Consider the following 18,144-nt stretch of genomic DNA (forward strand, 5'->3'; position numbering starts at 1 on the left):
AAGTATTCAGATGACAAATTTCTCTAACAACTTTCTTTTCATTTACATTGTTCACATAGATTTACACCAAAGTTTTGCATTTCTTCTCCAGTCAATGTGATTCAAGTTCTTTACTCAACCCACTATCAGATGCTAAAACCCACTTAAATGAAAACCTGCTCGTCAACTTTTCTGCAACTTAAAACTTGTCTCTTTGTTGAATTAGAGTATTGAGAGCAGAATTAAATACGTTTACCTCAAACTGCTTTTTTTCATTTTTATAGAAATGAACTTTGTTTTTGGATTTTTTGTGAAAGTTTTATTTCTTTTTTGTTCTCTTTTGAACCAAGTCTGATTAGAAACCATAACTTGGTCGACAAAAGGCAATCAAATGTGCTTGAATAATGAATTAGGGCTTTGAAGATCGAGATCCTTGATAAAAGTATTCATAAGCTTTATATCATCATCTTCATAAGCTTTATATCATCACTGTGTACACTCAATTGGGTTTGCGAGGGTTGATGAAGAGACATACCAGTTTTTTCAGACAAGACTTTTCATTGAATAGGGCTTTTACTAAAAAGATTGTAAACTAAATGAACCAAACAAAAATAGTTCTTCACTGCAATGAAAGATTCAACTGAATGAACTACTGCGAGATTAAGGTTGTAAGCGCTGCATGACATATAAAGAGCTTGAGAATTCTTCTGAAGTATAATCGTTTCTACTCTTTCATACACATCAGACATGTTGGCTCTGTTATTGTACAGTTTACCTCCACAGTTTTTTAAATTGATGTCATTTTGATACAAGACATCCACTATTACCTTGAGATTTTTCACCCTAAGAAAACTTTCTCTAACTACCTATCTTTTATCAATTATCTTCAAAGTGTAAATTAAAGCTTTTGTTGTTTTTTTCTGCCTTTAGAGCTAGAATATATTTTTCTTGAAACTCAATAATTGTTGTTTTATACGTAGTCAAAAAACTGAAAAATCAATAATTTTTTTGATACTCTTTCATTTTAAAAAGAAAGAGCTCAATATTGATACATAAGTTTATTTTATTGTATATTTTATACTATATAATAATTTTTACTTACTTTGCTTGGTTAATTCAAAGAAAAATTTAAGTATTGAACTTGAATGTAAGAAATTTATATAGCTAATATAATACTTGGAATTCCAAGTATAAAACTTTAGCCGTGTGTTTTAATGATGTATTTTTGACATATGAACTATTGGTATCTAGGAAAAGTAGGCTTATTGGGGAACCAAAGTACTTTACTTTTGATATAAGATGCTTAAAGAACGAAATAATTAATGCCTTATCAATCTATTTTCATAAAGTTAAAATTTTTTTTTGCCTATTGTGCACCCCTTTTAATCTTGCGCCTGGGTAAAAAGTACCCAGTGACTTCCCATTGCAGCTGCTATGCATATATATATATATATATATATATATATATATATATATATATATATATATATATATATATATGTATATGTATATACTTATATATGTATATGGATATACTTATATATATATATAGATATATATATCTATATATATATATGTATATGTATATACTTATATATATATATATATATATATATATATATATATATATATATCAGGGGTGTACCCTCATGGTCATCCGGTGGCACAGGATAACTCGTTTTCTCAAAGGGCAACTGAAATTAAAAAAAGCTTGTCAGTAGCCCGGCAGGCACGGTGATTCAATACTTATTAAAACTTGGGATTTTATTATGCGCCTGCACTAGCTGCAAATATATAAATATCATTAATTTGATTAAATGTGTTAAGCTTTCATTATACAGTGCTTACCAATTTGCCTGTTAGCTTTTGTTTTTTAGTTGTTGGTAAACTTGATCTTGTAACATAAAGCAAAACCGATCACAAATAAACTTGATTGAGTATTGTAATTAGTAGAATTTGAAGTAGTAAAATTGCTTTACTGGGTTCAACAAAGCTTTGTTTTTAACGAAATTAACACATTTTATTCATTTATTTTAAAAATTTTAGAAGAACTAAAATTTTTGTAAGATTTTGGGTAAGTTGTTAACAATACTCCTTCTTTTTATCTTTTCAAAAAAAATAGTTCCTATTACCAGTCATTTTTTTATAAGAAAATATAATGTTTTTGAATAGGGTAGGTTTCACAAAAAAAACTCCGTAAAATATGGCGAGCAATCACCAACAAAAACTATCCAGAGTATGTAGAATATGTGGAAACCTTTTAGGAAAAGATAATTTAAAAACTGACAGTAACATAAATCGAATTTATAAAGCTTTTAGAATAAATGTATCAGAAGATTCTCAGTGTAGTCATCCTGAGAAAATGTGCATGAAGTGTTATACTTCTCTAAGAAACATCGAAAATAGAGGCAGTAAAGTTTTCAAAGCTTCAAAAATTTGGCTAAAATGTCCAACAGTCGAATACAAATGTGTTTTTGGTATTTCCAGGTCGAAAACCTCTATCTAATGTTGGGCGACCAGGAAAGGTTAAAAAATGGACAAAATTTCATATAAAATCATTTCTTGATTGACTGCCTATACAAGAAGATAGAGATATTTTAACAGAACTAAACTATGAACTAAATCCACATATAGTTTTATGCCTTTTTAAGATTTGTGGGGAAGTTATGAATCAGCCTGTCATGCTAAAGAACTGTCAACACTCATTCTGTAGCTTGTGCATTTTATCAAATGTTAAAGATAAATTAGAAAATGATTCAAATTGTCCATTATGTAAAACTAACATCACAATTAACAGCCTATCATATTCTGTCCATATATCTGAAATTATAAAACATTTATCTATTATATGCAAGATTTGTGACAAAAAAGTATTTATAAAAGACAGAAATTTTGAAAATCACGACTGCAGAAAAATATCAAATAACACCATTACGACCAATTAGTTAGTATAAACAGATTTTACCAAATCACTGACACAAGTGAAATCCCACGAAAATTCAATGAAGCTGTTTTACATATCATTGACAAAAAGTTGAATCAGTTCAAAACATCTACAATAGAATTTTCATTAGGTAGGCCTAGGGTAAGAAATATGCTTTAACTTTATAGCAAGTTAAATAGTGTTTACTCTTCTATTACGCTAGATATAATTGTAATTATTAGAATTGTAGTAGTATTTAAACTTTATTATATCATTATAATGCAGTCTATATTTTAAACAAGAGTAAATCAGTTTGATTTAGTTTTTTTAATATTAAATATAACTTATAAAAAAATATATAAAATATTATTTTATTTTCTATTTGAAGTAATGTTTTGTTTGATTTACAGTCACTTTGTTTTGTTTCTGCTCCCAAAGCTTATAAAGATAGCGCAAACTGTAGTAATAGCTCTCTAAGTAAAAGACAGAAATATTTCCTGAGAAATAGTTCTCAGGACTCTAGAATATGTCAAACAGCTGCAATGTTAAAGTCATATGTTAATGATGAAGCAAATACAATTTTAAATAAAGCCAATATTGGAAGAATGGATTTAAATGCAGAAGAAATGGTTGCTTTAAAAGCTGATATGGGTATTCCTTGGAATAAATTGAAAACCATGGCTAGGTAAATATAAATATGGAACTTAAAATACTTTTTGTAATTTCGTTTTTTAATTTGAGAACTTGTAGTTCATTTTTACAATTGTTTATAATTGCAAAATTTATTGCTTGTATATTAATATTGTAGGTGGTTAAATTCGAAAAATATTAAAACTGCTTCAAACAACAAACAAAGAGTTGTTGCAAAGGAATGGGCTGGAAATGATTTAGTTATTTTAGATGGACCATTTACATTTCAAAATGAAAATAATAATCTATTTTTGAAATTAAACTAGCTCCTTGGGCATATATCAATGACCTACCATAAAATATATATTTAAACAACTTTATAATGTATTCTACACAATAGAGTGCTCATATATAGCACTATATATGTATTCTACATATATAGGGCTATATATATACCTCATTTTTCCTAATTCCGAGGGTTATATATATATATATATATATATATATATATATATATATATATATATATATATATACAAATTTAAATGTTAATAGAATATGTCAAACAGCTGTAATGTTAAAGTCATATGTTAATGATGAAGCAAATAAAAATTTAAATAAAGCCAATATTGGAAGAATGGATTTAAATTACTTAAACATGGTGGGATTATAAAGGATGAAATACATATAAAAATTGGTGGTGATCATGGAGGTGGTTCTTTTAAAATGAGTTACCAACTCAAAATCAAATAGTTTTGTGTTTAGTACTTTTGAAGCAAAAGACTATTGTGTCAACCTGAAAGTTGGACTGTCTCGATATACACAGCAAGTTGATGAGATGCAAAAAATGGTTTGGAAGTAAGTTAATATTTCACAGCAGTCACGGTTAATATTTGTTCTGAACAATAAAATATAATTTTTCAGAACAATTCAAATTACTTTTTTTTTCTTTAGTTTTCACACATGTTTGGGTGGGTACTTTGTAATTAGTTTTAGGATGTTATTAATGTATCAAAGCTGTAAAATATTTATTCTCCACAAAGTCTTGGATAAAAAATCTTTTTTGTTTAGAAATCACCATTGTCATATTTTTATGTTTGGAGATTACGATTTTCTGTGCAGTGTATATAGAATCACAGGAGCTAGTGGTAAGTTTTTTTTATACTATGAAATAAATAAATAATTATCCTAACAAATCTATATCTGCAAGTGAATAATTATTTTTTTAATCAGTTGTACAACACATTATTTATTCCTTTTTTTCTTCATTTCACAGGTCGGCACTGCTGCCTCTGATATAACAAAGGAAGAGATCAAAATAACTCTTGAAAATCGAAAACATAATGTTTCCCATAGTACACTTTATTCTTTAAGAGATAACTTTGAGTCTTTTCAGAGTTATGGAGGAGTTTTAAAGAATGCGAAGCTTTTCAACGATGTTATTGATCAATCTTTGTTTAATATTCCTCTGGATCAAGTAAATTAGTTCTTTTTATTTAAATAATGCTGTTATACTATAAAATTATTACAATTGTTTTTATTAACTTTAACAGGTTGCAGTGCCTGCATTACATATATCTACTTGAAATTTTTTATTATGTTAGAAGACAAGTGTCATTTAATTGATATAAAACTTGCTGGAGAACTTGCATTAAGTAATAAAACTATTAATAAATCAGAATTTGACAAGTTTATTTCCATGCATGTCCAATCAAGTCTTTTGAATAGCGTTATTACAGATTGTCTTGAAGAAATTGCTCTTTTGCAAGACACAGTTGGAATACAAGTTTTGCGTGATCCAGAAAGAGCAGAAGATATTTTGAAAACATGTAAACCAAGAGTTCTTTATTATGAATTGAGAAAAAACGAAAAGGTATTGTTTTTCAGTAAAAAATATTAATCATTAAATTTACTATTAATCAAAATTTATAGATAAAACTTGCTTTAAAACTATAATAAAATTAAAAGATTAAATATCTGTAAATTTTGTGTACCTAAATTAATTATTATTAGTCAATAGAACTACAAAGATATTATTAGTCAATAGAACTACAAATACATTATTTATACATATTATTAGTCAATAGAACTACAAAGTTTACACAAATGTAACGAACTAGATAAAGTGTCAGGACCATGCATTCAAAAACTAGATGAAATATTGAAAGAAAATAAAGTTTAAAGGCAAGCCTTATCATAGGAAATGTTTTGTAGGAAACCATGTTCACAAAATTCTAAAGGTAGTTGTTTTAACACTATATATATATATATATATATATATATATATATATATATATATATATATATATATATATATATATATATATATATATATATATATATATATATCTATATGTATATATATATATATATATGTATATGTATATTTATACATATATACATACATATATATATATATATATATATATATATATATATATAATATATATATATATATATATATACATATATATATATATATATATATATATATATATATATATATATATATATATATATATATATATATAGATATATATATATATATATATATATATATATGCATATATGTGTATATAAATTTTATTATATATATTCAAAAAATGTATTGCATAAAATATTATATTTAAAGCTCAATGTTTATAATGCCTTGATTTATGAATTAATTAATTTATTTGACTTTTTTTGATATTTTTTTATTTATAGTATCAACCATTGCTTGACTTAAAATGCAATTCGATTCCACAGCTAGTTGTAGAACTTGGATTTATAGATTACCGGTGTTCACTTACTATCTATCGATGTGAGCCAGAAATTTAAAAAGTTATTTTCATATTATTCTAGGTGTCATAATATTATGAATAGTTCACACTATTTCAAAGATAATGATATTCAGGAGCTTGGTAAATATTTAACTAACTTTTTCGATTTTACTCTTGTAAATTTTTCTCTTGATTGTAAATTATAATACCTAAACTACCCCTTGTTATTTTTACAGTATGATATTATTGAGTATTATTTTTCTTTCTGTATTGTATAATGGAAAATCTCGTCAATTTTTAGATTTAGCAATCAAAAAACTCATGGAATTTTATAGATTTACATGGCCAGATGCTTCTGTGACACCTAAAATGCATTTGCTTGAAAACCATGTATATCAGTTTATTGAAAAATGGAGATTAGGAATCGGTGTGTTTTGTGAACATGGTGGTGAAAGTTTATACGCCAAATTCAACAGTCTTAATAGATTATTCTGGCATATGAAGGGTTGTAGTCGGCTAGAAAGCACTGTTAAAGAACATTTTTTAAGAAATCACTCTAAAGCAAAAGATATAAAGCCAATTGTAAAAAAAAGAAAAATGAGTTAACAAAATTTTACAAATATTTTTGTAAAAGAATTTTAAAATTAGTTGAAAATTTATTATAAATTTTAAAAGTTTAAAAGAAAAAGAAAATCCTAATTTAAGTTTCATTTTCAAATTGACCTTATTGATTTTAACCCTTGAGCATAAATAAGCTAACCTTACGTTTTTTTCAGTCAAAAAAATAAAATAATTTTTGCCTAACGTTATATAAATTATCTTGAATTAAAAAAATGACTGGTGAAAATGATTAACATAAAATTTTTCCTTACAGTATCGAGAATAAGAATATGTTTTAATTTTTATCCAAAAAATTTTCAGTCTTTAAATAATTGAGGGGATGCTGTTTTTTTTTCACGTAAAAACTTAATTATTTTAAGCAAAAAAATGTCTCACTTTACGACTTATTATTATTATTCTTTTTAATTTAATAAAGCTTATCAATTATATAATTTAAAAACTTTTTTCATTTTTTTGATTGCGAAGACTAAATAGACATTTAGAAAGGAAATCAATCACTAAAGTTTTTAGTTTTTACGGAAAAACTGCTCCGCCATTTTTTATATAGTGTAACTTAGTGAAAATAGTGAGCGCATGCTCACAATAACATCCTATGCTTAAATCACCGTGCAGGATGACCAGACAGTTTGTTACTTATAAAAGTGTGTTTATTAATAAAACTATATCTTGATCTATAAAAATTTTATTCCTTGCAATTATTTAAAAGAAAACTTTAAAAAGTATTTAAAGTAGTTCAAGGGTTAAATTAAGCAATCGCGAGATGAAAAATCTGGAAAAATATCTGGTCTTCAAAATTTCAGTTTATGCAAAACCATGTAATTTGCTTTTTAAGGGTCGAATCAACTTAAATTTGTTAGCAAAAAAGTTATAAAAAGTAAAACAATAAACTTATGACTACAAAAGTAATAACACTCTAGTAACTAACTGTATTATAAAAGTAATAACACTAAAATAGTGTGATTACTTTTAAAACGCACTTATAACTTTTTTTTGTTCAATCAACATAAGTAATCCCAAATTTTAATTGATGTAGGAAAGCATCTAGAAAAATAGAGTGGATATTCAAATAACATTTAAAACTTATTAAAGAACTTAAACAATTTTATAAAATTTTAGTAAAAAGTAAAAAGTAAAAATTGTAAAAAGTTTAGCATTATGAAAAACGTTACTAATAGTCCGCAAAAACGCGCGTTAACTTTAAAATCAACTAATAAAAACTTTTTATTGGTAAATTTTAAAAATAATGTGCTTTTTTTTGGAATGTTTTTCATAATGCTAAACTTTTTATAAAGTATATTTTTATAAAGTTGTTTAAGTGTATTTGTAAAAGTTCCTGAATCTTTTAATAATATTTAAATATTCATTTTATTTTTTCTAGATGCTTATCTACTTTGATTAAAGTTTGGAGTTACTAATGTTGTTTGAACCAAGAATGAACTTAAAAAGTTATAAGTGCCTTATAAAAGTAATAACACTATTATAGTTTTATTACTTTTATAATGCAGTTAGTGACTAGACTGTTATTACTTTTGTAGTCGTAAGTTTGTTGTTTTGTTTTGTTTTTTGAAGCTTTTTCGAGAGCACACTTTTAATAATTTGTTATAATTCCTAAATAAAAATTTCAAAAAACTTTCAAAAATAGTTTTACCCGAAACAAAAAAAAACAAAAACTTTTACATCGGATTACTGATTACCATAGTAGACAACTTAAACAAGAAATAAAAGCTCTTTCAGTTGCCTGCAGTGCGCCTGGGAAAAAATCAGAGGCTACACCGCTATATATATATATATATATATATATATATATATATATATATATATATATATATTTATTCGGACGTTGTCCGAAAGTTTTTTCCATATTTTGTTGACAAAAAGTAAAAATTAAAATGCAAAACCGGAATTTTTTTTTTTAATAATGATAGACTGCCTGCCCCAACCAAACCCTCAGTCGATGTAGCAGCACTCCCTTGCGGGTCAGGCTATTTGTCAGTCGATGTAGCAGCACTTCCTTGCGAGTCAGGCTAATTGTCAGTCGATGTAGCAGCACAAAATAAAAATAAAAACATTGTTTATATTGTTAAAAACATTCAGAATGTTTTAAAAACATTCAGAATGCTTTTAAAAACATTCTGGTCAATTAAAGTTGCGTTTTTGTGGTTTTTTTATATAACAATTAATTTGTAATTAAATTAATGGTTTTGACTTTCGTCCAACACGAAAATGTTGAACGAAAGTCAAAAGTAATTAAAAGTGACGTATGTGTTGGCGTAAGAATCACTTTTTTCCTTCCGCTCTTCCCAAAGCCAACAAACTATAGATCCATAGATACATATATATATATATATATATATATATATATATATATATATATATATATATATATATATATATATATATATATATATATATATACCAGGTCTAGAAGTATGAAATGAGCGGTTTTTTTTCACAATAAACACTATTTTCTAACAGAAAAGTAAAAAGTATTTTATTCAAAGTATTTGCCATTGCTTTCTACACATTTTGACCACCTTTCTGGCAATTTGTGGATACCACGCCAATATAACTGATCGTTTTTTGAGGCAAACCATTCAGAGATTCAATTTTTCGACTTCTGAACGCTACCGACAACAAATGGTAGTCGGAAGGAGCCAAGTCTGGTGAATATGGCAGGTGAGGTAACTCTTCCCAGCCAACTGATGTTATCGTTTCCTTGACCACTTTTTCTGTATGGCTTAGAGCATTATCATGCAACAAAATTGCCTTTCCGTGTCTTCTGTCCCATTCTGGTCATTTTTTGATCAATGCATGGTTCAAATTGATCATTTGTTGTTGGTAGCGTTGCGTATGAACAGTTTCGCCAGGTTTTAGAAGTTCATGATACACCACTCCCTTCTGGTCCCACCAAACACAGAGCATTGTCTTTTTTCCAAACTAATCAGGCTTTGCAGTCGATGTTGATGCTTCTCCTGGATTTACCCATGATACCTTTTGGGATTCTTAAAATAAATCCATTTTCCATCACCAGTCACAATTCGATGCAATACTGACTTCCTTTTGTGTTGTAACAGCAATATTTCACATGTGGTTTTTTGCTCTTCCATCTGCCTGTCAATTAATTCATGTGGCACCCGTTTCCCGCACTTTTGAATCTTTCCCATAGCTTTTAAATGGTCAGAAATTGCTGGTTGTGAAACATTTAACATTTCTGCCATTAGTATTTGACTTAAAGTGTCATCTTCATCCAGTATTGCTAGCAATTTTCTTCAAACTTTTTTGGTGGTCTTCCACATTCTTCATTTCGCACATCAAAATCATTATCTCTGAGCTGTTAAAACCACATTTTGCATGTTGCTTCCAATAGAGCATGATCACCATAAGCTTTGACAAGAATTCAATAAGATTTTGCAGCACTTTTCTTCAAATGAAAACAAAAAATTAGTGCTTTCCGCAAATCATCATTCTGGTACAAAATTTGACATTTTTACACGATTAAAAAAGATGATGTTGTTTATATAATGTCTTGATGTTTACTGAATATGTTTGACAGATGTCATAGCAACAAAATTAAAAAACAAATGTTCTCTATCGATACATTTGTAACTCGACACTCACTTCATGTTTATAGAACCTTATGTATATATATATATATATGTATATATATATATATATATATATATATATATATATATATATATATATATATATATATATATATATATATATATACATATATACATATATATATAACTTAAATATATATATATATATATATATATATATATATATATATATATATATATATATATATATAATATATATATATATATATATATATATAACTTAAACGTATATATATATATATATTAAACTTAAACGTAGATATATATATATATAACTTAAACATAATGATTAATTTAAACATAATGAGTATAAGAGTGAAAATCTAAATGTTCTTAAAAACTGGAAAAAAAATCAGCTTTTTTATTTTTATAGTTTAAAGTTATTATTTTTTAAAATTTTCCCTATTTTTATTAAATGAAATTTTTCAGTAAAAGTCATATGAAAATCATAAATAAAGGTTTTTACCATGCTCTTTGGTATTTTTTTTCATAATATAAAAAACTTAAAATTGTTAAATAATGTTATTTTTGTTAATATAGAGCAAAGTTTAACTCCTTGTCTTTTGTACATTTTTAATATAAGCTTAAAAGGCAAATATTAAAACTGGAATGTTTACAGAAATATAAAGTTCTACCCAAACATTTAAAAGGAATATCTTATAGTTACATAACAACATAGTTACATAGCAACATATACCAAATTTAGATTATATAAAATATATTAAAAATTTATTTTTATTATGATTTATTTTTAAAAAAGGTCAACCACATCACAAAATTTTGAAAATGGTATATAAGTAGTATTTGCAGGCAGTAATGACTTTCTGAAGCCTAGAGTTTTCTTAAATAGTTTATAAAATGTATTCAGTTTTTAAACTATATATATATATTCTTTTGAAAATATATATATATATATATAATATATATATATATATATATATATATATATATATATATATATATATATATATATATATATATATATATATATATATATACATATTCTTAAATGTTTTTAAAAGCATTTTTAATATATTTAAAAACATTCAAATAAAAAATTTATATATTTGGTTATGACATTTTTGAGACCCCGTGTTCCATAAATCGATAAATATTTATACAAAAGTAATTAAAAAAACATTAATTTGATTTTCTTGTTGAAAAAGGTCACCCACAAACCAAAAACTTAAGTTTACTATATATGTATTAAAAAATTTCAAACAATTTTATGAGCCTTAGTTTTTAATTCTAAAAATTTTTTATTGGAAATTTAATATGTAGTTTTTAAGCATTAAACATTTTATTGTTACATTATAACACCCTAAATTACAAATGAAAATAAAATTACAAATTGAAATAACAATTCTGAAAGTATGAAAAGCTACTAAATATAAAAAAAAAATGTTGTGTACTATTCAGCCTCATTAAAGTGTGAAAAACAATTCTTACACTTTTTTAGACAAAATAAATCTAAGCTAATTTTAAAAACATTTAGAATGTTTTTAAAAACATTAAGAATGTTTTTAAAAACATTAAGAATGTTTTTAAAAACATTAGGAATGTTTTTAAAAACATTAAGAATGTTTTTAAAAACATTAAGAATGTTTTTAAAAACATTAAGAATGTTTTTAAAAACATTTAGAATGTTTTTAAAAACATTTAGAATGTTTTTAAAAACATTTCGAATGTTTTTAAAAACATTTAGAATGTTTTTAAAAACATTTAGAATGTTTTTAAAAACATTCTAAATGTTTTTAAAAATATTCAAAATGTTTTTATTGGTATGTTTTTAATAAAAGCATTCTGATTGTTTTCAAATTTATTTTTTAACTGTCAAACATGCGTGGAGTGTTTTAAAAGTGTCTAACATGTACTAAGCTGACTAGTTAGCTAAATACGTTTTTTGTTTTTAAGAATATCTTAGAATGGAAATTTTGGAGTTACTGTCTATTTTATAAGTAGGGCAGTGTTGCTATATTGACTATTTTATAGTCTGCTGCTACAAAGAAGTGCAGCTATATTGACCATCTTAAAGCCTGCTGCTACAAAGGAGTGTTGCTGCATCGATTATCTTATAGCCTGCTGCTACAAGAAAGAGCTACTACATCGATTGAGGGTTTGTTTTCCAAGAAAGTCTATCAAATAATTATGAATAAAAAATTCTATATATATATATATATATGTAGATCACACGGGTAAAACCACAGATGTCACATTTTTCTTATTTTGAGAAAAATGAAATTTAGTGTTTAGTGACATTAGATATCTGATTATTGATAATATATTTAATTAAAAGTATATTTTTTGACATTTTAGTCCTAATACAATATATAAATGCAGTTTTTGTGCTAAATACAAGGATTATTTATTTACTGTGTTCTTTTGAAAACAAGACACTCATTTTGGCCATTTGTGATTTTTCCATTGTAAATTCATCAACTCATAAACCACATTAGCATGTAACCTTTTAGAGTTTTTTTTTTTTTAAAGTAGATGGTAACACATTGTAATATACAACCACAATGTACTATGTGTGTGATGGGATAATGAAGCCATCCCCCCCTCCTCCCTCTTTTCAAACAAATAATTATATGAATGTTTTTTTTTAGTATTATATAAAATACCATTGCAACCTTATCTCTTCCCCAACCTCATCTATTTACCATAGATGATTCCATGATGTCTGTGTTCCATCACTCTATATCAAGTTTGTATAAACCATACAAAACTAATTGTGAACACTTCGACCTTTGATCTAAACATATGGGTTGTAACACAAATAAAATTAAATATTTTTAATTTTCCATATAATTAAATTTTAACTAGCCTTTAATATTTCAATTTCTCTAAGTGAACATAAATGAACAAATTACCAAGAAGTTTGGCTTTGAAACTCTGCAAATTTCAAAAATTTTTCATGTGTCATGTTTATATATAATATTGAAATGTTACAGTTTTTTGTGAGATTGTCTAGTGTTTCTGAAAGAAACTTTTGATTTGCAATGGCCATGTTTCTGTCACATTCGATAGGTGTCATGCCTATACAGAATGTAACAGAGTTCTAATTAGTAGTGAAATAGTAATGGTGTCAAGTTTTTCAGTTTTATGAACTAGATAATAAAATCAATCTAGAACATATAAATTGCAAATCAGTTTGATATCTTTTACATTTAATTTAAAATCATGCTGTGTAGAATCATCATCAGACCATCTGTTCCCAACAGTCAAAATCAGTTTATCGAATCGATTTTTTACTTTGTAAGGATACAAAAGGTACACTTTATGAATAAAAACAAAAGATAAAATAGTTCAAGCGAAAATTTTTGTCACTATAAAAAAAAAAATTTATTATTTATATATATATATATAATATATATATATATATATAAATAATATTTATATATATTATTTATATATATATATATATATATATAATATATATATATATATATAAATATTTATTATTTATATATATATATATATATATTTATATATATATATATATATTTTTATATATATATGTATATAAATATATATATATTTATATATATTTATATACATATATATATAATATATTTACAATTCTAGGTTTACAATGCAAAAACGCATTGTAAACCTAGTTGGACTCTTGCAGCCAACCTCTAACCATTATCACATCGTTGTAGTTTTGCTTCTCTTTCTCTTTTCTACAAATACTATAATGGGCACTGCTCTAAAGAGCTAGCGTCTCTTGTGCCATCTACTAAAATTCATTCTCGTGTTACTCGTAATTCAATTAAGTCTCATCCTTTTTCTGTGACTGTTCCTAAGTGCTCCAAAAACGCTTATTCTTCTAGCTTTTTTCCTCGAACATCAGTACTTTGGAATTCGCTTCCTTTATCTTGCTTTCCTAATTCATATAATTTGCAATCCTTTAAGTCGTCCGTCAATCGTTATCTTGCTCTACAATCTTCATCTTTTCTCTTTCAGTTACTTCCAACTTTAATTAGTGGCTGCTTGCAGCCTTGTTGGAAGCGAAGATGTTTAAAAATATATATATATATATATTAGGGGTAGTCATTTTGAGGGAATTTTTGAAAACGAAGTACATACCCAGCTAAAGTTGGAGCAAATATGCTAAAACTTAGTCAAAAATTTTTTTAGGTCAATTGGGTGACTTTTAAATGCCCCTCAAGACTAAAGTTGATTAGAAATTGTACTTCAATAAAGGAAAAATAGGGTGTGTTTAGGGTGTTTGAGGGGGACTTAAATGAAAAAATTATCTCCATTTTTTTTTTTTTCTTTGTTATTTTTATCTATATTTTCATTTTAAAAGGGTATGTCATCATGTTTTTTTCATATTCTTGGTTAAAACAATATATACGAAATGAAAAAATGAAAATATTATGTTATAAATATCATAAAAATAATTAAAACTTGAAATTTTTAAAATGTTGACATCTGTGGGTTTACCCGTGTGGTCTTCATATATATATATAAATATATATATATATATATATATATATATATATATATATATATATATATATATATATATATATATATATATATATATATATATATATATATATATATATATAAATATATGTTTATATATATATGTATATATATATATATGTATATATATATATATATATATATATATATATATATATATATATATATATATATATATATATATATATATATATATATATATATATATACACAGATTTTAAATTTATATATATAAACAAGTTACGATTTTAAAAAAGATATATATATAAAGTATGATTTTAAAAAGGAGATATATATATATATCCACATACATATAAATTTTAAACCTTTCCATCTGGGTTAGGGTTACTTATTTATATATATTTATATAAATTTGAAATCTAAGTATTTTTTATAGACATTTTTGTGAGGAACTTAGTGTTGTCTTATCAATAGAGTATCATCATGTACCTAATTTTAAAGGATTATTATTAAAACCATTGGCTATGTTGTTTGATCTGGCTCCAAGATGTTCACTTAGTAATTATTTAGATAGATATAGGCAAAGGAAATTGAATTACCAGTGTATGCAGTTAAAGAAACCCTTTATCAGGTTTTTATATAACATAAATTTTATTGTTTTGATCTCTAGTTATTTTATTATTATGTCAAGCAACTTTGGGTTTGTTTTTTAGTTTAATGTTTCATAATTCTTGTGTTTAAGATCAGTGGTGCTTTGAATTATCTTCAGTCTCAAAGTATCTTAAGCTGTGATTTAAAAAGTGATAATGTATTAGTTCATGAATTTCCTGAACCAGATTGCAGTCTGTATTCAAAAGTTCGATTACTATTAGCAGGTTATGGAAGTAGTAAAAAAATGTTGAACAAAAATACAGAATTATATAGGAATTCAATTTTCAGGGTACATGATGCTGATGAAAATATAAAAGTAACTTTGTTTTTAACTTTTAAATCTATTGATTGTTGTGATATATATAAATATATATATATATATATATATATATATATATATATATATATATATATATATATATATATATATATATATATATATATATATATATATATATTTAAACAACTTTAAAAAGTATTCTACACAATAGAGTGCTCAATGTTCTTAAAAGAACAGAGCAATTATATTAGTAGTAGAAAATCACTTAACAAAAAATTTTTCCAATTAACACTGTGTTTCACCAACAAAGATTCATCAGAAATGGATGATCAAATTAATAAAACTTCAATTTATACCAAAATTAAATTACAGGAAGTTGCAAATGTCTTAACTACTGTAAATTTTCACACATTTGTGGAATTTGCTGACACTATTATAAAAAGAATTCTTTAGAAATGATTACTTATGCTATTTTTTTTAAATGTTTTTTTAAAAAGGGTAGTTAATGTAAATATTATTTGAACTCATTTATTTTTATAGTTTTTTAGGAGAAACTTATTTTCGTGCCTACATTTAGAAATTAATTCCGATCTTTTGTTTAATAAGCATTCTTGATTTGCATGTGTAATTATTTCAAATTTTTCTTGTAGGCAAAAGTATGCATTTTTTGGAAATATTGTTATATGCAGGCGCTGTTTTAAGGATAGACCAATTCAGTATAAAATCATCAATATTTTTTTCTTTTAATTCCCATATATATTTTGACAGCATGGTGTCTTTTGAATACTTTTTATTCTTGAAAGATTGCTTATGATTGGCAAAACGTTTTTTCCATTCACCCTCTGTTATGCCAATATATTGTTTATCAGGTACATTCTTAGAGGAAACAACACATTTATATACCACATTTTTTGATAAACAATGTGGCATAACAATTTTGGCATAACAGAGGGTGAATGGAAAAAACGTTTTGCCAATCATAAGCAATCTTTCAAGAAAAAAAAGTATTCAAAAGACACCATGCTGTCAAAATATATATGGGAATTAAAAGAAAAAAATATTGATGATTTTATACTGAATTGGTCTATCCTTAAAACAGCGCCTGCATATAACAATATTTCCAAAAAATGCATACTTTGCCTACAAGAAAAATTTGAAATAATTACACATGCAAATCAAGAATGCTTATTAAACAAAAGATCGGAATTAATTTCTAAATGTAGGCACGAAAATAAGTTTCTCCTAAAAAACTAAAAAAATAAATGAGTTCAAATAATATTTACATTAACTACCCTTTTTAAAAAAACATTTAAAAAAAATAGCATAAGTAATCATTTCTAAAGAATTCTTTTTATAATAGTGTCAGCAAATTCCACAAATGTGTGAAAATTTACAGTAGTTAAGACATTTGCAACTTCCTGTAATTTAATTTTGGTATAAATTGAAGTTTTATTAATTTGATCATCCATTTCTCATGAATCTTTGTTGATGAAACACAGTGTTAAATGGAAAAAGTTTTTGTTAAGTGATTTTCTACTACTAATATATATATATATATATATATATATATATATATATATATATATATATATATATATATATATATATATATATATATATATATATATATATATATATATATATATTTAGATATATATATATATATATATATATATATCTTACAATGGTGATTTAGGTGAGCAGTGTGACGCCATACTGAAATAGCCTGGGACTTAATTCATTTTACCTTATTTAACCTAGCTCCTTCATGGGTAGCCAGGCACCTCCAAAAATTACCAGGTACCTAGCATAACAAAAATATATATATATATAAATATATAAAACAAAGAATAATGAATAAATACCAAACCCTTAGTCAATGCAGCATTCATAGTTATATATATATATATATATATATATATATACATATATATATATATATATATATATATATATATATATATATATATATATATATATATATATATATATATATATAAATTAGTAAAAACACTTATCTAATTTTTTTCTTCAATAAGTTGTTTCGTCATCAGTAGGTTTATCAGAAAGCTTCCTGATGAATCTGCTGATGGTGAAACAGGTTTAAGAAAAAAAAATGTTGACGAAAAAAATTAGATATGTGTTTTTACTAATTTATCATTGCTCTTTTCTTTGAGAACATTAAGCACTCCATTTGTAGAATACACTAATTTA

At 24.9% G+C, this 18,144-nt stretch overlaps 1 long non-coding RNA gene across 1 annotated transcript; it reads left to right on the forward strand.

Annotated features, from left to right (window-relative positions):
- The first annotated feature begins 15,439 nt into the window (after nucleotides 1-15,439).
- LOC136077678 (uncharacterized) lies at nucleotides 15,440-15,944 on the forward strand. Its single transcript, XR_010637179.1, has 2 exons — nucleotides 15,440-15,630; nucleotides 15,742-15,944. It is a non-coding gene; the product is annotated as an uncharacterized LOC136077678 (long non-coding RNA).
- Nucleotides 15,945-18,144: the final 2,200 nt, after the last annotated feature.

The sequence above is a fragment of the Hydra vulgaris genome, chromosome 03 (genome assembly GCF_038396675.1).
Source record: "Hydra vulgaris chromosome 03, alternate assembly HydraT2T_AEP".
Classification (NCBI taxonomy): Eukaryota; Metazoa; Cnidaria; class Hydrozoa; order Anthoathecata; family Hydridae; genus Hydra; species Hydra vulgaris.